General features: G+C 42.8%; 1 long non-coding RNA gene across 2 annotated transcripts in view; it reads left to right on the forward strand.

Moving 5' to 3' along the window:
* LOC142020874 (uncharacterized) overlaps nucleotides 1-23,436 on the forward strand; it is a 607,189-nt gene that overhangs the window by 104,998 nt on the left and 478,755 nt on the right. Inside the window, exons 1-2 of one of the 2 annotated variants that reach the window (XR_012647532.1) lie at nucleotides 3,505-3,632; nucleotides 4,937-5,317. The exons of the other annotated variant lie outside the window; for it this stretch is intronic. This is a non-coding gene — a long non-coding RNA (uncharacterized LOC142020874). Of the gene's footprint in view, nucleotides 1-3,504; nucleotides 3,633-4,936; nucleotides 5,318-23,436 lie in introns of those variants that run through there. 2 annotated transcript variants of the gene reach the window in all.

A 23,436-nucleotide genomic window follows, 5' to 3' on the forward strand; every position in this document is an offset into this window, starting at 1 on the left:
TTTTTGCAATGGAATGACTAGAACAGCATGCAGTGTTCAAGGTGTGGATGCACTCGGGATTTCCATAGTGGCATTATATTTTCTGTCTTCTTTTCTACACATTTCCTAATGCTTCCTAATATGCTGTCAGCTTTTCTGACCGCTGCCACTGTACGTTGAGCAGATTTTTTCCGAGAACTGTCCGTCATGTCACAAGGGTCTTTCTTGGACGGTGACAGCTAATTTGCATCATTGATTTTTGTAGGTCAAACCTCACGCACTGTTGTCACAAAGCAGAAAGTCAGTCTTTCATGGTGAGAGAGAACAGAGATTGCCCATTTACTTTATATCTCATACACCAGTCAAATGTCCTTAATGTTTTATTCTAAGTACTAATTGTCCCCAATAGTTCATTTCACCAGTATATGGGAGGCAGAAGGAGAAATGGCACAGCAAGAGAACCTCATCTTTGGATCTGTCCTTTTCTAGCTGTCAGTAAAAAACAGAATCCGTTTCATTAATTTTTGAAATGTAGTTGTATTCTGAAAAATACCTGATTCATATTTAATAACTAAACCAAATGAATGTAGCATTGTGGGTTTCCATGTTGGCTTTGCTTAATGACTTTAGGAAATATTTTTCTTAATGGCTGGCTGTGCAAACTCAACCTGGGAGCTTAAAGTCAAGCTATGTTCTTCCTAAGTCCTGGTCTTCACTGATAAAGAAGACCTACAGCTCAAATTCTACCCTTAGTTACATCTTTACAACCCCACTGTCTTCAGGTTCTGTTACATCTGAGCAACTCCATTGACTTTGTAATTAGTTTAGTTAAAAATTCTGTGATGATGTGTGACCAAAATATAATCCATCTCTCGCTCTGCAGAGCTAACAGGAGTACAACATAGTGAAAAATTACTTTCTGGACCTATGCCTCTGAATACGTATGGGGAGACGCTTTAGTGAATAAGATGTGGCCATTTTTACATACCCACTTTTCAGAGTAGAATACGAGTCACAACAGTTTGCTGTGGGGAACTCTTAAAGTAACAAAAAATATACAAGGGAGAAATTCTTGGTCTTTACATAATATTAGATTAGAAGAGCAGAATATTTTTGTGAAGTGAAAGTAGTCTGCTGCTGCTCTTGCTACATGCTTAAAAACTAGTGCATGAGAAACAATCTGAGGGGTTTTTTAATGGTTTTTTAGACCTCTGAGTCCAGGTGAAAGTCAGCAGCTGTTGAAAGTCCCCTTAGAGTTTTGGAGAATCTCTCCTGATGTGGCTCTGGAGGATCATTTTTTGTGTTTAAAAGTCATGGGGAACATTTTGTTACATAGGTTCAGCAGAGGATGGAACATAGGTATTTAATAAATAGGCCAGCCTATTTATTTTGCTAACCGAGCCTACAAGGTGACGATTTGAGGAGTATCTTTTTACTGAGAGGAGTGTTGAGGCCAAAGGAGAGTGAACCAGGCACTCCTCACTTCCTGTGGCAATAGATGGTTGGAATGTCCAAGTTTCTGAAGCAGACAGATTTTTCACAGCAAAAACAATCAGGCAGATTTGTCATCTCTTCTCCTCATGTGTTATCCATGAATTCACATTGAGTTTTACAAATACATTCATAATTGTTAGATAGTGTGAACATATTTTATCCAATGATTTGCTCATAAACTATTTTTTGTGGTAAGCACTCAGCTCGTGCCAGTTGAGCTGAATGGAGTGACTGAGATTTTCATCAGCTGTAGGTCTAGCCCTCTCTGAGGTGTATGGCTGTTCACGATGTCATAGCATATATGCCCTTTTCTTATTTGCACCATGAAGGAGTTGAACCTAATAAGGTTCACCGTCCCTTCCGGGTTCATCTGAGAATAACCAACCAATGGGAACTATCAGGGACTTGATTTGATAAAATAAGATGAGAATTGTTGTCCATCAGCAAATTGCAGGGTGCAGCTGATCTCAAGGGAAGGGGAAGCCCTAAGAGGCCTTGTGTTTTCAAAAAGGCAAATGGTGTTTTTGGTGGAGAATAGTGGAGCTTCCTGAGATAATAGGGCTAGACCCTGAATTGAAAATCCCCACTCCAGCACGCTCTCTTCTTTTCCAGAACAGAGAGAATACTTAGCTCCCATACTGTAAAAAGAACCTTATTGTTTTTAGCTAGGTGATCATGCTAAAAAGGTAATGGTGTGATTCTTAGCCCTGTTCAAAGGGAGATCGACCACTACTCTGATGGCTTGTGTTGGGTTAAAATCCAGAATTTTCACTTTATTTTTTGACCTCTACCAGGGCAAAGAACTTCAGAGTGTCTCCTTGCACTAAAGAAATGTGCTGAATAAAGTACTTGAGTAGGCCTAGTTGTTGCTTTTTTGTTTTCCACCCTGTTTCTAGGCCATCTTCACTAGGAGAAAAGGTGTGTTAACTTCAGTTACCATCCTAGTATGTTTGCCATAGAAATTAGTTAGTTGGGTTAGAGACTGTGAGGAAGACTACTTTTTAACTCAATCTGCTAACTCATTGTAGTAATTTCTAAAATTCTTCTTGTACATCTTGAAAGTCTATTTCAAGATGCTTTCGGAGATGTCATCTTGGCTGGGCATTAATACAGTGATCATGCTGAAATGTATTGGGTGCAATATATATTTTTTTCTGTGTAATTTGTAGCAACAATTTGATTTACTAAAACAAGACTCGGTTTTTTCATCTTCTATTATTTTGTACAGTAAGTCATTTAAAAGGCAGGATTAAACAACCATGCATGCATTATGCTGGATTAATTTCAGTGGTAGAGCTGTCAGACTTCATCAGACAAAGTTGCCGTATTCCATTTTTAGGTTTGAATAACCATACTAATTTTCAGAAATTTACAGTGAATAATGCAGTTGATTTATTTTCATAGGATAAATATTCGTCAACAGTTAAAAATTAATATCCTGACAACCACATCTTCAGTTTTTTACCGAGCACATTAGGGGAGAGTCTCATTCTACAGACCACTTATACCTGAGTAATTATTGTAGATTTGTTTTAATTTGAGTTCTTGGTGGGGAGCAAAATATTCTTATTCTGTGCAGTAATTCTGTGTGTTTTGGTTGATTGGTTTTAGATTAGCCATTTAATGAAAATGGAATGTGTTTGGAGAGCTGTGATGCTGCTGTCAGTTTATCAAAAGCTTCAGAGTCATAAAAATGAAACCACTTTGTGGGTTCCTTTCCTTTAACAAGAAAGCCATTGCTACAGGCAGTCCTTTGGATAATATAATGAGCTGGATAGAAAATAAAAATGGGCTATTATGTCTACCTGTCTGGTTCATGGCTGTTTCTCCAACCAGCTGGGTAATTTTATACTAAAATGTGCATAAAATATAATTCAAAACAAATTTGACTGATATTTATTTGCTAGAGACGTATTCAGATTATGGAAGCACATATATTTCTGGCTTTAAATTGCAGGACTGATGTGACAAAGGCATTATGAAGCAGAATCAATCTTTAGTTGATCACATCTCATCTCTCCTAGTCGAGAGCTCGGTTTTTGGACCCAACCAGATGATGTGAAATTTCTATTTTCTGTACCGTATTTCAGCATTATAGGTGGCAAAGAACAAAGAAAAATAGAAGGGAGAGATAAAGAACAAGACATCTTCACTAAACGGTATGGATAGCAATAATGATGGCTAAAGGAAAGCAACTGCATAGGTGGATTGGGCACTATGGAACAATGTACTCAAGGAAGTCTGTAGTAGATCCGTGTGAGTTAGACAAATTGCCTGGGTTTGAGGTTGGCCGTATACCAAACCTACTTTAGCGGAACTTGAAGAAACCATCAAAAAAGATTTTCAGCACCAATGCATCAGGAACTGGCTGTGTGCCTGGTGAAATCTACTTGTATGCAAAGAAAGACTTGCTGAAAATGTTGCATGAAACTATTCTAAGCTTTTAAGGATTTTTTTCATCCAACTCTATAAAAATGAAGGAGACAGAAGTGATTTTAATAACCACAGAGGTATATCTTTTTAAAGTGTGGGGGGAAAATGAAATCATATTCTTCTACTTAGATTTTCTGAATTAAATTTTGAAGTCTATCTTGAGAACCAGTGTGACTTCTACTGTAATCTTGTCTGTGAGACAATGTCATGAAAAGTACAGAGAGAAGCATAAATGACTGTACAAGACTTTTATACATTTAACAGAAGCCTTTGACACAATTAGTCAAATCTTTACATTGTTCTGAAGAAGCTGGGCTGTCCATCTATATTACTAAACCTTGTGAAATCATTGCATGATGGCATGAAAGTAGCCATTGTGTACAAAACCAAGTTTGATTCAACATTATCCGTGGAGTGAAGCAGGGTTGTGCCTTAATATCAGAGGGGTAGCCATGTTGGTCTGTATTCGCAAAAACAAAGAGAAGTCCTGTGGTACCTTATAGACCAGTGGTGTCCAAAAGCCATTTTATGATTGCCGCTGTCCCCTCAACTGCTAGTGACTCACCAGAGCCACAGCCACTGCAACCGCCCCACCACTGGAGCCATCGCAGTGCCTGTGGCCACGCTGCGAACCACATGGGGCTGCTGAAGCTGCAGCAGGAACCGCCGCCTCTGCTGTTGCCACGTGACTGCCCCACCAAGTGGTGGGGTGCGTGGGCAGAGGGTGCTCCACATGTGCGGCTCTCATGAGCCGCTTTGCCACACGGGGGTGTCCAGTTTGCCACATGTGGCAAACAGAAAGCATATTCGACATCGTATTTATGGACTAGCAGATTTACTGGAGCAAAGCTTTCCTGGGCAAACATCCACTTTTTCAGATTTATATAATATAATAGCACCTGACAAAGCGGGTCTGTGCTCATGAAAGCTTGTGCTCCAATAAATCTGTTAATTTACAAGGTGCCACAGGACTTCAGGGTTGAGTACTGGCTCCTACATTGTTAAATATTTATTTCTGATTCCTTTTCAGCCCGTGTTTCATGCTGTTTAACAGGGTGTCTATTGTAGCACTAGATGGGATGGAGATTTGCTTAATATTACAAGACTCAGAGCTAAGATGAAGTGGAAGGAGATCATCATAAAAGAACTATTTGCAGATGATGCAGCACTTGTGGCTCACGGTGTTGATGAGCTACGTGATATTATCAAAACTTTGGGGCTAGCAATAAGCTTGAAGAGTGCTCTGTGCCCTGCAGCTTTGTGATGACCAGTGTCGGGAGGAAAGAATCTGCTGCTCAGAACGTTGTTAGTGCGCCCTACTTGTGGGCAGGACTGTTACTCGTGCATCAGACTCAGCGGCCATCAAAGAAGTCATTGGCAGACACATCATGTTCTGTTGCCATTTGAGCAGGTGATTATGAAATTTCTATATTTTTTATTATAAAGAGCATTTCACTAGGGTAGAAAGTGAATTGCATAATTACGATGTCTAATTAATTTGGGCTTACAATTATTTAAAAAAAATTAATTTGTTTTGTAAAGACACAACTAAATCCCATAGAGGTCATGACACTCTCCAGCATATGAAAATTTCAAAGTCAGTAATTTCTTGGATTCCAGTATTGCCGTGCAAAATATAAAACAAATATAAATTCATTGCTTACCTATATTTCAGTCCTTGATTTCTCTGATTCTGTCAACTGAGGTGCTTGATATAATGTTGCTAAATTATTTGGCATTATCCATCTTGCCCACTGTCTGCTCCCTGTGGAGCAGGGGGAGGGTCATGCACATGGTCCAGGCCATTCAGGCTTTCTGCTGGCCCTCTGTTGCCATTCCAGGGAAGTGGGGCTGCAGAGTGGCCAGCAGCTGCTCCCCAGGGCAGACCACGGTGTCAGGGGCTATGCTGCCAGCCAGTAAGTGATCACTCGGTGCTTGCTGCCCCTTGTGGTCACTTGTGAGTATAACTGTCTCCCCATGCTTGCTGTACCCTTTAGTCATGAGTGAGTTTAACTGTCCCTGCTCTCTCAGCCTTCCCTTGCTATTTGTTACAAAAGAATCACACTCCAGGCAAATCTCATTGTCCTGGAACAACCAGACCTTGACACTGTTTTAAGTTATGATAAGAGGAGGTTGCACACCAAATTTGGTGGTCCTCGCTCTTTCTGTTTAGCAGGAGTTCTTGAACAAATGGAGTCAGAGACAGATGGGCAGACATACATTTAAATATGTATATATTTGTGCCATCTTATTTTTGGAGTCACCCCACATACTCACTTCTTTCATGGCTCATGAAACTGTACCCTAACTTCAAAGTGATCTTTACAGACTGGACAGGGGATAGAAAGAGAAGATATCAATGTATTGTGAGAATGGAGGACCATTGCAACTTTGAGACACGGTATACTGTAAATCAGTATGGATATAGATGGAACTTGCCACAACCTGAGGCGTGTACTTACCCATATGTTGGCATTGTGGCTGGTACCCTGCTTCTGGGGTTTAGATGTGGACAACACGATAGAGGGGTTATGGCACAGCCACATTCCTGGACGTATGTTGTTCAAGAACACAATTTAACAGTGGGTTGGGTCAGGTGATGTGGGAAGTTCATGACACAGTGGAGATATTTCCAGGAGATGGTCACTTTGAAGATGGGCATTCTCCACCTTAGCCCAGAGTTCTTGAAAAAAGAAAATGATCAGACAGGCATTATCTACAATTTGCTGAGTTTTTCTGTACAAATGAGTGGTTCCCAAAGAGGACAAATAATGAAGCTAAAGATAAAGCAGTGAATGTAGTTTTAGCCTGGTCAGTCTGGCCATGGAGTTTGCTTGGTTGCAATGAAAGTTTTAGTTTATATTCATATTTTTACTGAATTAAATATTAAGATCTGTCAGTCCAATATCTCTCATCTGTTCCATTAGAATGGGAGGGGAAGTGGAATAATGCAAACTTTTTGCAGCATGGTTACCAGCATACCTCAAGTTATTTTTAGTTAGACCTTTTATAGAGGTGAAAGAACAAATCACTTTTCATGTCTTTTCAGTCCTGGGCATCTCTGCCAATTTTCATCTGAACAGCTGTCCACTAGCACCTCAACTGAGACCATCAAGTCATTTCACATGTCACTAGATTGATATCTGCTATTAATGACTTCTGGCCACTGGTGACCTGGTGTTAATTTGAGCTGGTAAATTAGAAGAGAGAGGTTCTAAATCCCCCTTCCAATGCCATGAACCATGCTTTCCATCACAGGCTATTTGCTAAAGAAGTGGTTTCCTAAATAAGTGGTTTTCATTTTGCAGTGGTGGTGGTTTTTCTGTGAGGTCTCAAAACTGGTTGCATTCCCTTTAATTAATTAAGCTACTATAAAACCATCCTGTGAAATACACACCCTTATATTGGGGTGCTCTCCATGGTGCATTGTATCCTTAATGTTCCACGAGTATACTTCTAAATAATTAATAAGTTAATTGAACAATAGGGGTATTAGGAACTGGGGAGCCTTTGGGGAATGAAGGAACCTATATAGGAAGGGTGCGCTCCACCTAAATCAAAAAATAGAGTCAGAGTGCTATAATATAGAATGAAAAAGGTTTATATAAGACTTCTTATATAAGAAGTTATATAAGAATTCTTTCTTGCACAAGAGAATCTTTTCTTCTCTAACACCATGAAAAAAATAAATTGTTTGGTTTTCTAACATGCCTGAGGTTTTGGACTATAGTTAAAATCCCTTCTCTATTTTTCTTTTGAACTTTTTTTGACTGGTATATTACTATAATTGCATTCTGTTTTGCACAGATATGAATCTCAGTTTCTGAAAAGAAAGGTTACAATTAAATATATATCTGCAAACATTTTGAAGTCACTCAGAGTGCGGTCACTTTGCCTGTTTAAATTAGTTTCTTTGTTTTCTGGTTTCGATTATAGCTTTTCTCTTGAAGGGATAATTGCAGTTCTTTAAAAGGGAATTTATAATAAAATTTCATGTGTCTCATGCTCTGAGTTTTTAGGTACTCGGGTTTGGACTGGAAAACACATTTTAATATGCATCAGAGTTTACGTTTTGACAAGTACTTGGCTGGCCAGCGCTCTCCTTTAACCAAGATTTTTGATAAGCTAGTTAGGGACTATATTTAGGACAGTGCGTACCAGAGTCTAACTCTGACTAACCAGGAAGTGGGTTATCACAGATTTGTTACTACATACCAATGTATTTCAGAGAGGAAATTGATGCTAAAAATTCAGTAAAATAGCACTCTTCTTCCGTTAGTTTTGGTCATAGTGTTGTTGACTAAAGCTCCAGAATCTCTCCTTTGAATGTGTGCCATCTCCAAAGGAGAGTTTTTGCATTTTTTTTTTACACTGCAGGTCATACTACTTCAGAAAAAAGTAATGAAGAGTTTTACTACGTGTGTCAATCGTATACAGGCAACTGCCACTATTTTTCCAATACTTGCAATATGAGGTCTTCTAACAATAAAACTTTGAAGGCAACTTTAACATCAGAAAATGGAGAATGAAGTGAAACTCCATGTTCTAAGTATTGATCCAAAGGTATTTTTAAAGATATTTGTTCTGATCCTGCAAGCACTGAGGCTGCATCTACACTAGCAAGTTCTTTCCAAATATCCTGAGGACTTCTTTTGAAAGAAGGAGACTCTCTTGAAAGAGCCCATGGAGTGTCTACACACAACAAGTGTTCTTTTGAAAGTAAAAAGAGAGAATGTAGCGTCCCTTTTGAAATTGCTCTTCCTTTCCTGTTTCCGGAAGAGCTCCCCCCGTTTCAAAAGCTGCTTCTGAAACAAAACAGTGTAGACGCTCCAGAAGGTCATTTTTTCAAAGGAGCAGTCTTCATGGGGCCTGATTTTTTTTGATCCCTGTCCTGCTCTTTTGAAAGAGTGGGGGCTGTGTGGATGTTCTCTTTCTAAAGAGCAGATCTTTCTTTTGATTCGTTTTTTTGTGGATGGATGCACGCTCTTGTCTGACTGACCAGTGGCTACCTGGCGTGACCAGCTTCCATATGGCAATGGCTATTCTCTTCTCCAGAGGGAGCGCAGGCCACATGCAGGTGTCCTGGTGCTGGAGGGCTGGGGTGAGAGTGACACAGCTCCAGAAATGTCTGCTTTGTCATGTGGAAGTTCTGGCAGCAGTGGTCATTGTCCCACTTCTCCAGCACAAGTCGTTCCCACCACTTTGTACTGGTGGGATAACCCCACAGGAGCCAGATCACCTGGGGGAGTGGGCACAAAAGTTTCCCCATGGGGGCAGCCTGCAGAAAAGCATCTATGTGGGTGGGCCTCTGGACCTTCTGGAGGACAACCATGAGCACCGTGACCTGCAGGATGACCATCGTCTTGGAGAGTTCCCCATTGGGGAGCTGCTGGGGATACATCATGTTTTCTACAGTAGCTCTGCTGTGTGCTTGAGATCTGCAGTGCTGAGTGTTGCAAAGCAGCCCTCAGCGTGTGCCAGGTGAGGGTGTGTGGGGAGGTCCTTTAAGGGAATGGCTGGCTGCAGCCTGCCCAGAGAGCTTCTCTGCTATGTGACCCCCTCTGTGGCATTTCCTGGCCTATTCTTTCAAAAAAGTGCCCTGGGTTGTGTGGACAACCTCTTTTAAAAGGCTGGACCGGTCTTTCAAAAGAGCAATTCATGACCTCTATCTGTTTTTTGTGTATAGATGCGCACTTTCAAATGGCGATCTTTTGGAAGGTACCTTTCTAAAGGTCACCTTTCACAATTGCACTGTAGTGTAGATGTAGCCTAAGGCATGCTTAATTTGGTCAATGGGGTTATAAATAAAATTAAAGGTAACCCTATTTTTAACTGTTTGCTGAACCAGGACCCTGGTTTATGAAAGAGCAAGAGGGAGACAGAGCGAAGTCACCTCAAGTGTGGTCACCTTTGAGGAAACCAAATGTGGTCAGCTGTGTGCCAGCAAAGGAGGGAGGACTTTGGGGTATTCATTAGGGCTACGTCTACACGTGAACGCTACATCGAAATAGCTTATTTCGATGTAGTGACATAACGTCTACACGTCCTCCAGGGCTGGCAACGTCGATGTTCAACATCGACGTTGCGCAGCACCACATCGAAATAGGCGCTGCGAGGGAACGTCTACATGCCACAGTAGCACACATCGAAATAAGGGTGTCAGGCACAGCTGCAGACAGGGTCACAGGGCGGACTCAACAGCAAGCCGCTCCCTTAAAGGGCCCCTCCCAGACACAGTTGCACTAAACAACACAAGATCCACAGAGCCGACAACTGGTTGCAGACCCTGTGCATGCAGCATGGATCCCCAGCTGCAGCAGCAGCAGCCAGAAGCCCTGGGCTAAGGGCTGCTGCACACGGTGACCATAGAGCCCCGCAGGGGCTGGACAGAGAGTGTCTCTCAACCCCTCAGCTGATGGCCGCCATGGAGGACCCCGCAATTTCGATGTTGCGGGACACACAACAACTACACAGTCCCTACTTCGACGTTGAACATCGAAGTAGGGCGCTATTCCTATCCCCTCGTGGGGTTAGCGGCTTCGACGTCTTGCTGCTTAACGTTGATGTTAACATCGAAATAGCGCCCAACACGTGTAGCCGTGACGGGCGCTATTTCGAAGATAGTGCCGCTACTTCGAACTAGCGTGCACATGTAGACACGGCTTAGTTGTTCTAAACATTTGTATAAAATCCTTGTGATGAAGGGACAAAAAAGTATGATCAATGAAACTAGAGAGAGAGAGAGAGAGAGAGAGAGAGAGAGAAAATGCTCCCTGAAGGGTGTGTGATTGATAGGAAAGTGAGGAGTTAGGTGAAAGCTATGCAGCCCACTGGGGATTTAATAAAGTTCTGTCTGTTAAACTATGCTGAAGCCTCCCTCTTTGCTAATGAAACCGGGAGCCCTCCTTTCATACAAACATGGTCACTAATCTCCTTTCTTTGTGTGACTAAAAACTTGGAAGAGAATTTTTACTTGGGAAATATATAAAATGAAGTCAGGTTTCCTCTAAATATTTGCCTTTAACCTATTTTTAGAAAGAGAAATAAGAAATTTTCATTCAAGATCTGGAGATGTATAAACTGGCCATTTTGATGTTCGTACAGTCTAACCATGAAACATAATTTGTTAAATACATTTCAGGCCCAATCATGCAATTCTTACATGACCAACATTCCTATAAGTGGACGTGAAAACTCCACTGGCTGAGCAACCCTGAGGAGAACATCTACAACAGTATTGCTTCCTTCTTTGTTTAAAAAACATTGTCATAGTCATCATTGTAACAACAGGACAAATGGCAGCTAGCCCATCTCCAGCAATCCTTTATCTAGATGCAAGGAAAATGTCCCTGCTTTTTTGCAAATGATACAATAATCCATATTCTCCTTATTTTTGTATGAACTTTATCCTGTAGGCACTATATATGAGTGATAAGATGCCAGGCGATAGATATAAGTCTGAGAATAAATTGTTCTATTAGGTCATGGTTACACTGTGGTTTCTATTTCGGGATACATTTGTATCCCGAAATAGAAACTCTGCAGCTAAACACCATGCTTGAAATAGCAGGCCTATTCTGAGTGCAGTATTTTGTTCCTGCTACCCTTTGTCATAAGAGGGATGGGGGGAGTCTGAAAAAGTTATTTCAAAATAACTTAGGCAATTTGCATGATATCAGTTATATAAGTTATTTTGACACAGCTACAGTGTAGCCATAGCTTTGCAGTATTACAGAAGTGTTTGGGTTTTGGTGACTGGAGCATGTGTGATTCAATCCCCTCATTGAATGTTCTGTTCCTTGCACTGAAGAAAGGGTGCTTTGAGAGATTGAGTACCTCCAAGCTTCCAAGTCTTAAATAGCTGTGACTGGAAGAGGTGCGGCAAAGCCTGGATGGTCAGTATTTCATATCAAAATGAAGTAGCCAGCTGGTAGGCTGTCCTTCAAACAATATTCTATGAATACTATTGTGACCCATGTTTAGGTAATACTAAATTGTGGACAAATATCTGATTTCACCGCCTTGATTCATCAATGGAAGAAATGGGTTCTCTACAGAGGCCCAAGACTGGCACACTCCCTTCAGATTACTTTGCTGTTTGTTCCCAGGCATTTTGCTTTAAAGCTTTTATAAAGTTGTCTACCAAATTCTGACTGCTGGCTGATACGGACAAGGTTAGTTTTGTTCCACCGCTAAATCTATCCCAGTAACAAAATTTTAGCTTAACTTTAAAAGTGTTCTGTGAATAAAATGAATTGCATCAACTAAATAAAATTTATTGTGTCCAATACGTATAGATGTTCCGTCAACAAGATAAACACAGTAATGATTATAAGTATCGGTGTGGACAAAATGCATAATAACCTAATTGCTTTGCCAACAAAATGCTAACCTGCTTTAATCATTCTGTTCACAGCATAATATAAAGTGATTTAGTGGATAAAATGAATCCACTTACAAATTGTTTTATGGTCATAATGCGGCCCCTTTGTAGAATGTGAACTGATGATGATAATTTTATGGGCAAATGATTTTTCAATTAAAATGTCTTTTCACAGACTGAATAGGAATGTTACAAATGGTTCCCGATAATGATATACTAGGGTGAAGACATAAAAGGCTGTCAAGTACATTAACCAAAGCTCCTGTTAAAAGAACTGCGATGTTAGAAATGTGATTTATTTTAGTAAATTTTCAAATATTTCCTTTTACATTTGAAAAATGTTTTAATGTGTCTTCATTGACACAATAACCAAAATTAGAATCTACAATTAAATAGCAGCTGTCACTTTCCTTTTCCGACTCCTTAATTAACTAACTTTTATTGCTCATTAATAACCACTTACACTTCAGTAATTATTTTGTGCTATCTATACTCCATTATCTCTATTACAATAATTACAGTGACCACAAAGGCCAAAATTAATCACTGTAATACTGCTAGTTTTATTTCTGATACTGTGCTTGTTGCTGGTTTTATTTCTGATATTGTGATTGTTGCAATTCTTTTTCAGCACCATATCATATGCTTTGATCTTTCTGTATCTTTCTTGCACTAAGCTATTTACACAGCATGTGAGACATCTCAGTGAGCAAATAACTCTTCATCCTCAGACAGCTTTGGTCACTATGCACAAGTGAACAGTATTAGGTCGATCTTAAAAGTATTTGCTTTCCTTCCTGGTAGGAACTATTAACTAGACAATCATTAAACACTAACAAATGGCTACAAATACTGTACTTAAATTCTTATCTGTTTTGGCAGCTTCATTTGGTACTCAGGGATGGATTTTTCCCTGAAGTACTTGAAAGTTTCCTGTCTTAAGAGCTAGACTCTGCTGAACTAAGCAGAATGGCTTCCTCGATACATCAAGAAGGAAGGAATGTATAATTATGTTGAGTTCATCAGCACACTGACTGTGCAAAATCGCTCCTGCTAGAAAGCTGTCAGTTCCTCTAGTTTGTTACAGTAGTGTGTTCTTTGAAAACAACATGCCATTGAAATTGCAGCCAGAGCATTTAAAGCATAAATCCCTGGTCAGGGGAAGCGCAGCCCTAGAAGGGATCTAACAGTTGGAGAACTGAAAGATTACATCCCAAGATACATGAAGTTGCACTCAAGTCTCCTGGAGATCAGAGGGAAGTCAAAGAAGTTGGTAACTTTGTAACCAGGATAACTATTTTACTTTCACAGTACCATACATCTCCCAGAAGGCAAGAATTGGGAGAGCCATCCAGGTTTGTTACAATATTCAGATGACCACAGCTGACAAATCATAGGTGTAGTCAGAGAATTCATGGCCAGAAGGGGCCACCTGATCATGTAGTCTGACCCCCTACATCTCACAGGCTACCAACCCCACCCAGCACCCACACACTAAATCCAAGAATGAAAAATGAAACCAAAGTATTACAACTTAGAATATAAGGCTGTAAGGAGAGAACTGGAGAAGCTGGGAAACAAGGTGCACCAGTGCTCAAACCTCTTGCAATGTCAGGAAAATGATTACATGAGATACACCTAAATAATGCTGGCAGATGACCTGCACCCAGGTGCTGAAGAAGTCAGTCACCCACCCTGCAAGGTCACTACTAATCTGACCTAAGAGAAACATCCTTTTTGACTTCACACACAGCTGTAGTTTGGCCAGGGTATACCAAGCATGACTGTACAACACCAGGAGCCATAAAGTTATCTGAGAGCTAGTTTTATATAGTGTTATGATTGCAAGTGTGCATTGAGATAAGTTGTCAATCTAGAATGGTAGAAATCTATCTTATTTGTATAATAAATTCTACATCTGTAAAGGAATATGACAATAGGTGGTTTTCATTATTTTTTACAACTTAAAACATTGTAGTGTTATACTGTGCAATGATTTAAATAAACTGTTCACTGCACATCTCCGCAAGATCTCTCATTTTTCTCAATTACAAATTATCAGCACACTTTGTCATTTTAAATTCTTCCTGTCTTTTATATTAGTGAAGTCCTATCTTCCCCTGTTTCCCCTCAGTTAAAGCACAGTCTTCAGCCTTATCAAACCAAGGCGAAAAAATAAAATTTTGCTGTCAGCAACTTTTCTTTGGCTTCCATTTTCATGATGCCGCATGGTCATTCTTTTCATTATGGAGTAAACCAGAATGAAATCTCTCCTAGTACTCTGCCTGCTGTTAACAGACAACTCTCCAGCGATGGAACACTGCAGTTGTAGTTTGGATCGTAACATCTCACTAGGTGTCATGTCTATAATCTTTAAAATGAGTTTGGGAACAGTGTTTTAAACATAGTACATCTTTGTGTTTTAGCTGGTTCATTTGTGATCGTGGCCAGCACCAATGACAGCATGGTTATTTAATACTGAGATCCCACTTTACCTTACTATCAAAGTTATAACATATAAAAACATATAAAAAAAGGCAAAGAATTTCCCCGTGCTACACATTTATAGCCTGAATAATAAACTTCCTTTGTCTCTCAAAGCCACCAGGTACTTGTGTCCTCTGTGTTGCTGGGGGGCTCAGAATGGCACTCAAGTCAGGGGTGGCAGTGAGCAAAGTGGATAGGACCAGCCTAGCTGGAGGATGAACCTATTAAATACATCCTCTGTCATCTCCCACAGGGAAGCGTTGGTGACAATTGGGCCATGTTTGGTCTTACAGAAATGGGTTTAATTAGTAACAAGTTCGTAAGGGGCTAGGCCCTTCCACTCATCATTCTCTCTATGGGTCCTGTTTTATTTAATTTTTAAAATTTTGGTAATGAAACTCTATGGCTACATCTACACTGGGGGCAACTTTGAAATGGTCATGCTAATGGTCAAATCAGAGAATACTAATAGTAATGAGGTGCTGAAATGAATATTCAGTGCCTCATTAGCATGTTGCCAGCTGTGGCACTTCAAAGTGCTGTGTTTCACTCACTCACGGCTCATCTGCATGAAGGTCCTTCTTGAAAGGACCCTTCAAATGTCAAAATCCCCTTATTCCTATCAGCTGATAGGAATAAGAATGTTTGTAGGGTCCTTTCGAAAAGGACTGCTGTGTAGAGGAGCTGCACACAAGTGTAATGTGGCACTTTCAAAGTGCTGCAGCCAGAAGAATGAATATTCATTTCAGCGCCTCATTATTATTCTCCAATTTGGCCATTAGTATGGCCATTTTGAAGTTTTCCCCTAGTGTAGAAGTAGCCTATAAGTTGAATTTTGCATGGTCTGAGGATCTTTTGCAATCTTTCAAAAGCCCCATTGTTATACACTTCCATGATTAAAAGAAATTGGTCCATTAGTCATCTGCCATACACAAAATGTGTCTCAAAATGTGCGTAGATCTTACATTTGGGCTGTGTCATAGTATGGCATCTGGGTGGCACTGAAAGCAGCCTCCTGCCTTGATGGCCGCCTTCTGGAGTCCCTGGTAATATTGAGGCTTTGGCTAATCCTTTGCAGGATTAATTTATGACAAAAATTGGTCCTACAGTCCAGAGTTCCTCGGCAGAGTCCAAATCTTCATTTAACTTTTTTTATGTGCTAGGAGTCCATCAATAGACCAAGTAAAGTTCTGGTATCTCACTATGCACAGGCTCCCAAGTGTGGCTTTAGCATCTCTTACCATCCCTCACTCCAGAAACAGCTCTTGCCATCCTAGCCTCCCTTACTGGGGTGCTTCTCCATTCTCTGTCATTAATGGGTCTGCTTCTAGCTCATTCCTGGAGACCTCAGCAGGCCCTAACGATACCATCATAACCAGGGTAACTCTTTCACTTTTACAGTATCATACGTCTCCCAGAAGGCAAGAATTGGGAGAGCCAGGCTGGGGACGCCTGGCAGCTGGGCTTGCTATGAGGGGAGGGCTAGCTCAGTGGTTTGAGCATTGGCCTGCTAAACCAAGGATTGTGAGCTCAATCCTTGAGGAGGCCATTTAGGGATTGGGGCAAATAGATGACAGGGATGGTGTTTGGCCCTGCTAAGAGGGCAGGGGACTGGACTAGATGACCTCCCCAGGTCCTTTCCAGCTCTGTGAGGTGTGTATCTCTAAACATTCAGCTCTTCTTAGCCCAACCCTAACCTTCTGAGAGCTGTCAGGCATCTTTCTCTGATGCTCTCAGGGTGATGTTATCTCTAGGTTTTTTTGCCTTTTGGCCATCTCCTAGGCACAACCTCACCTTCCTTTTTACACCAAACTTCATTTATGATGCAGTTGGCTGGTTACCGTGCAGGCAAATGTGAAAAAGGGAGAGAAGTGTTGACCAACAGTGCAAAGAGTTAGGAATACTTTACGAATGTCTTTGCTATACTGTTGCCGAGTTGGTTTAAATGCACACATCTTTCATCTGTGTGTGAGCTCCAGATATGAAATCTACTTTCTTAGCATATCGCAAACATTTGTGATATTTTGAAGAGCATGATCCTTGAGAACCAAAAAGTCCAGACTGGATTGCCCTCTTGTGACAGGGCGCACCAACCCCACAATGACCAGGAGAGCGAGAGCCATACCTATTGGGGGCAGGGCCATTTCTGTCCAAGGCCTTGCTGGGCATGCTCCAGCTGTAGACCTGGTATAAAGGCTGGGGACGCCTGGCAGTTGGGGCTGGCCAGCAGTGGGGCCGGAGCTCCTGCAGAAGCCTGGGAGGCACTGTCACTCAAGTAGCAGCCATGGCAACCACTTGAGTGGTGGCAGCAATGGCAGCAGCAGCAGCCCTACTGGAGGAGCAGCCCACAGCAGGAGTGGCTGGAGGAAGCATGACTAGAACGGAGACAATGGACCACACCGGGAATGGGGTACGGCAGTAGCCCAGGGTAGGGGAACTGGGAAGGTTACCAGTGCACTCAGCATGTTACGGTGAGGATCCCCACTGAGCTGGTGGCTGGGGTCCCACACCCACCACCAACAGGGTCCTGGGCTGAAGCTTGGTGGAGCAGATGGGCCCAAGCTCCCCTATCCCGACCTCCTTGTGAGCCTAAGGCAGGCAGGACCTAGGCTGCTGAGGCCTAGCAAGGCTGTAAGTCCTGAAACTGAGACTAGGCTGCAAAGGCCTGACGGGGCTGTGAGGCCCTGCGTACTGGGATTAGGCCTCTGAGGCCTGATTGGGCTGTGAGGCCCCATGTATTGTGACTAGGCCACAGAGACCGTATCGGGCTGTGGAGCCCTTGGGAGCAAGGCCAGGCAGGAGACCCCACCACACCTCTCTTTTGCACCTCATACAGTTATCTGTGAAAGGGCTTCAATGGATACATTTACCCTACAATTAAACACTCGTAGTTGGCCTGCCTCAGCTGATTCAGGATCAAAGGCTGTTTAATTGTGGTGTAGATGTTTGCTCTTGGGCTGCAGCCTTGGCTTTAAAGACCCCATGAGGTGGGAGGCTCCTGGAGACCAATGTCTACGCTGCAGTTAAACACCACAGGAGGCTGACAGGCCAAGTATAAGCATTTAATTGCTGCATAATGATACCTGATATGTCTTTTATTTTGTACCTGCAGCTAATAGACCATTCAGCTAAGTCATGAGGTTATTACTGTTGTGTTCTGAGTGCCGTTTACTTACTAGCACTAGACCGGGCCTGCAGATCTGGAGGCTCTTTCTCAGACTCTGGCCCAGGATGGACAATAGCATTCAGTTAACTGTTTTTGTGCGTAGTGTGCACTGGACAGTAAACTCCCAGGCCCTACGACTTAGTTCAGGGGTCAGCAACCTTTCTGAGGCGGAGTGCTGAAATTTGATCTTTAGCCCTTTGTACGGCCTGAGTGCTGGTGATACTTTTTCAAGTCACTAATAATCCTGCTTACAACAGTTTCATTAATGAATAAATTGAGATGAAGAGTTTTATGGTTGAGCTGTGGCGGGTGGCAGGGAGAGCCCTGGCGTGCAGAAGTGGGGCTGGCATGTGCTGGGGGCAAGTGAGCTGAGCAGGAGGAGTTGGGCAGCCCTGGGGAAGAAGGGTCTCCAAACACCTTGCTGGAATTAACCACCTGCCCAAAGGATGGTGGCAGCGATTGGCGAGGTAGCAAGACAGGGCAGAAAAGGAGAGCAAGAGGACTCGGCCCCTGTCCCAGACAGTGGGCAGAAGCAGGGGCAGATGGACTAAAAAGGCCCTGGCCCAGGGCAGCTGGCAAGGGGGTGGGGAACAGAGAGGCTCAGTCTCTTTCCTGGGGGGCACATGGACAGAGGGGTGGGGACAGAGGGGCTCAATCCCTTTCTGGGTGGGGGCAGATGGCAGGAATGAGGGGCAGAGGGGCTTAGTCCCTGTTCCTATGGGAGGTAGGGGTAGATGGCAGAGCTGTGTGGTCAGAGGGGCTCAGTCCCTGTCCCTGGAGGAGAGAGGGCAGATGGTAGAGGTAGGGGAACAGGGGCTCAGTCCCCTTTCCCTGAGGAGAGGAGGGCACATGGCAGGCAGGGGCGGGAGTCTTCTCTCCCTTACTGAGGAGGTCACTGGTCTTTCTGGTACCAGCTCCATGCTCCAGCAGGGGCCCCGTGGCTGGGGGTCTGGACCTGTGGTGTGGCAGGGGCTCCATCCCCATCCCCTTCCTCCAGCCCTCACCTGTGCTGCATGGGGAGGAGGGGTGTGGCTGAGCTCCCAATGTCATGCCACTCAAAATGGGCTCATGTACCCCGAGTGACAGGCACGCCGGGGGCTGCCTGTCACTTGAGCTAAAGTATAGCTGAAGAGCTACAGTCCTGCCATAGTTATTTGATACAGAGTCTCGAGGAGGACCAAGATGGCTAATGTCAAAGCCATCCCGGCTGCATGTTTTATAGTGGTTCATTGCACATGCTCCCTGTGCTTGCCTTGGTCTGGTAGGTGCCATGACGTGGGTCTGCTTTTATCTTTCTAGTCCCTTAGACCTTAGCCTGGTGTGGCCTTTGTGCTCAGACAGTGGAATGCAGCCTGGATCTCAGGGAAAAGGGGTGAAGCGTTGGCACCTTTTCAGGGTTGCTCAGGCTTTAGTTCTGTGAGCAGTTCGATTGCTCTGGCTGTGCCATTGTGTGATCCACAGTTTGCAATTTTGCCTTACATATGTCCATATATGTCCAGGAAAAAAAGAAAAAAATGGGTGGGGGGAAAAGCATTAACTTCATACTGGGTTGGGGAATCAGAAGAAATCACAAAGTCACAAAAGCACTTAAATCTATTGAATTGCACATTGACTGTATTTGCTAGAAGTAGCCCCAGAGACTGTACCCTCCCCACTCAGAGGAGTGCACCAAAATCTGTAAGGCCAAAAAAATAAAAAAGGGAGTGTGGGGGCAGATTTCAGGCTGTTTAAACCTTTGAGATCTGCAGAAAGGTTTCTCTTATTTCCCCCCAATTTCGGAAGTGAGGAATTTAGCCTTCTAAAAAGGAAGGGGGAGGCTAACTGCATCCTGACCCTTGGAATTCAGAATAAGTTTATTGACTTAGTGTGTCTCTGACATTTAATTTTTAAAAGTTCTCCCAGCTAAACTGTACAAATGTCAGAATTAAAATAGTTGTCCACACCTTCTGCAGACCGATTCGTCCCCTAATGCTGGCTGAAGGAGAAACTCTGACTGAAATGCAGTTCAGAAGCCAGTGGCCCTGGAAGTATTTTTAGGGTGGGGTGCTGAGCTGCACCCCCTTCTCTGTTCACCGCCCCAGGCTGAGGTCATGTGGGGTTCCCAGTTCTCCCAGACTGGATGGATCAAAAGCCATTGCTGCAAATGCAATCTGTTTGAGAAGAGTTGGTAACTCAGCCACAGCTGGAGGGGGCTGCAGAGCCCTGGGCTGGGTGGGACCCCAAGCAGCAGCAGAGCCTCCATAGCCTGTAGGGGTGAGGGTGGAATGTGGGGGTTGCATCTGTGCATACTGGGATGCTGCTTGGTCGTCTTCCTGTTCCTCTCATGATCAGGGAGCGAGATAAACATACACAGCTTGCATGAATCTTTCCCCTGTGACCTCCCCTCATCAGCTGGGAGTGAGAGGAAAGCACGCATGCTGCACACTTTCCCCTCGCTCCCTGATAGTCAGGGGAATGGGTGAAAGAGCAAGCTGTGTTCCGGTACACATGGCTGCAGCTCTCTCCCAGAACGGTGTCCTTGCCGGGGCTGGCAGGACCCCTTGGGGTGGTTGGGGGAGTGGCAGGTCCCAGGGCTAGTAGCACTGCTGGTGTGTGGGCAGTGAGGACAGCTGCTGGGTGCAAGGAAGCTGGGTGCAAAACCTGGTGGTGCTGTACCTCTGCTTCCTGTGCCTATGCCAGCAGCACTGGGCCAAAACCTCAGCTGGTGTTAGACGGTATAGACTCATTGATTTCAACTCAACTGCATGTCCGGACCATTTATTTTTAAATCAAGTAGATTGGACTAATTTTCTCTTTTCCCTTCTCTCATATTTTCTGTATTTTGACGTTTATAAGAACTTCTGAAATCTAAAGTGTTTATCCAGTGCTCTCTTGCGTGAAGTGAAGAGAAACATTAAAAGTGTTGAGTTGAAAACAAAACTAATGTTTCTTCTTCCTTACAGCCCCCACCTCCCTCCAAGGCAAGTAATTTCCACCTAATATATTGTCAGCTCATGTTTTAATTCACCCATCACAAATTTCCATTGGCCAAAATTTACAGGGTGAAATGGTATCTCGACAGCTGGTCTCTTTTATGCACTGACACATGGAAAGCTATTGGCTGCATCTATAGTACCCCTCCTTTTCAGAAGGGGCATGTAAATGCAGCCAATTGAAAAAGCAAATGATGCTAATTTGAATATTTAGCATCTCATTTACATAATGGTGGCCACTTACTGTTCCGGAAGTGCTGTTTTTGAAATGCAAAATGGCTGTGAAGGCAGTGTTCCTTCAGAAGGAAGCCCGGCTTTTAAAAGCACCCTTCCTAATTTTTTTCAGGAAGAAGGGTGCTTTCAAAAGCAGGGCTTCCTTCCAAAAGACCCCCATCTACACAGCTGTTTGGCATTTTGAAAGCAACTCTTATGGAAAGGCAAGTGGTTGCCCATTTTGCAAATGACACTGAATATGCAAATTAGCATCTCCTTTGCATTTTCAATCTCAGCATTCACATGCCCCTTCCGAAAGGGAGGGGTAGTGTAGATGCAGCCATATTATTTCATGGGAGTACTCTGCCAGTTTTCTTGGGGCAGACTGTGATGCCTTTAGGCACGCTGAGCTTTAACTCATACAAGTAAACACATTGGCCTCGTTGGGATGACTCATGTGAGTAGCTGTGCGTAATGGGGTGGCTTATGGAAGTAACGTGCCCATTAGAAAGCTGAGGCACCAGCTCAGAGTGGCTAGTCTGTCACACAGTTCATGATGCCACAGCTATGCTCTGTTTACTAGGTAATGTTAATAGCCTGAAGTTGGGAATCACCCTCTCTCTCCCGGTGCATTAGTAGATAGTCCTTCAAGGGCTCAGTATACAGCCATTAATACACTGTTTTCACTAGAGGTGACTCTGCACTACGGTGAGTTAGAGCTGGCCCCTTTTCCCCCCAAACAGTCTATTTTGGGAGTAAAGTTTGACGTTGTCCTTCCAAAGTGTTCAAAAGAGGGTTGTTTGGTTTTATTTGCCTGAAATGTTTCTCTTTTGCTTTAAAGCAACAAAGAAACAAATGGGTTTTTGAAAATAACTTACTTTTCCTTTGTTACTAAATGATAGAACAATTATACTAATGTATGGCTGTGTGACAAACAGGTAAATGAGACACAGTCTCTGGACTAGATCTCAGAACACCAGGGTTCTATTGTCAGCTCTGTCACTGGGCTGTTGGGTGACCTTGCGCAAGAGTCCCTCTGTGGCTCAGTTTCCCATCCATAGAATGGCACTAATGATGTTGACCTTTGTAAAGCATTTTTAGGTCCGCTGATGAAAAGTGCCATGGAAGAGTGAGATGTGATTATTAAAGGGCAGATCCTGGAAATGTTTATTCATCAGATTGGGACTTCACATGAGAGAGGCCCACTGAAGTTTATAGGACTGCTCTGACAAGTCCAGTGTATTTCATGTCTAAACAGAGGTTTTCAGGATCTGGCTGATGTATTTATGGAGAAACTACAGGAAAAAAACAAACAAACCAGTATATATTTCCTTTACCTAAACAATAAAATAGTGGGAAAAAGGCACTTAGGAAACGTGATCTGTTTTTGACGAGCAGATAGATAATAGACTTTTGACAGGATATAACTACTATGGTTCCAGCATTGCTCAGTGCTCTTCATTCGTTATCTGAAAAGCTTTCTTTTGGCCAAAATATAGGCTTTGGCTTAAACTAACTTGCATGCATGATTCAAACCTAAAAGCTAACCAACCTTACAAAACCCATTAAAAAAGCTATCAACACGAAGATAAAAATGGAAAGCTGATCTATGGGAAGTGGCTCCTTGTAACCTCCTTGCTCCAGCCTTGCTTTGAGTGATATGCCTGTGATTTGCATCAGTGTTTGGAGAAAGAAGACGACTGAGGGAATGTGTTGTGCATTAGAAGAACTGATAGCCAAACCATGCTAAAAATCAGGATGTTTCTGTCTAGTTATTGAAACTCTGCAAGTTCAAAAGGAGTAAAATTTTGTGTTATAACATCAAGGAAAAGTGTTACATGCCTAAAACCGTCCTTTTCTCTTAGTCTCCCCTGCCACAATTTGTTTAGGAGTTTTGGAGTTCGCCATGACTGAAAATGTTGCTGGTTATATTTGTTCTTAGCCTTCCGTATGTCTAAAAGATTAGGTATTAAATTACAACTGCACTGCTGCTCTGTTGCCTTTCAATTAATATTTTAAATTTGCATTTCCACATTTTAATTTTCAACCGGAAGGATTAATAAGATAACTTTTACAATGGGATTAGCTTCACTTCATGGCTGTGGATCTAATCCATTTGAAGTAGACATGCAAATTCACTATGGGCTGCACTTTCAGCTGTTGAGTGAAAAGCAAATATGAGCTCATGTATTTGTTCTAAGGTCTACTACTTTCATGTGGACCAAAGTGATAACGGGCTAGGGATGGAATTCTAACCTCCACTGAAGTCAACAAGAGTTACGCTGTTGCCTTTAGTGAGGTCAGGATTT

This window comes from Carettochelys insculpta, chromosome 14 (assembly GCF_033958435.1).
Source record: "Carettochelys insculpta isolate YL-2023 chromosome 14, ASM3395843v1, whole genome shotgun sequence".
NCBI lineage: Eukaryota > Metazoa > Chordata > Testudines > Carettochelyidae > Carettochelys > Carettochelys insculpta.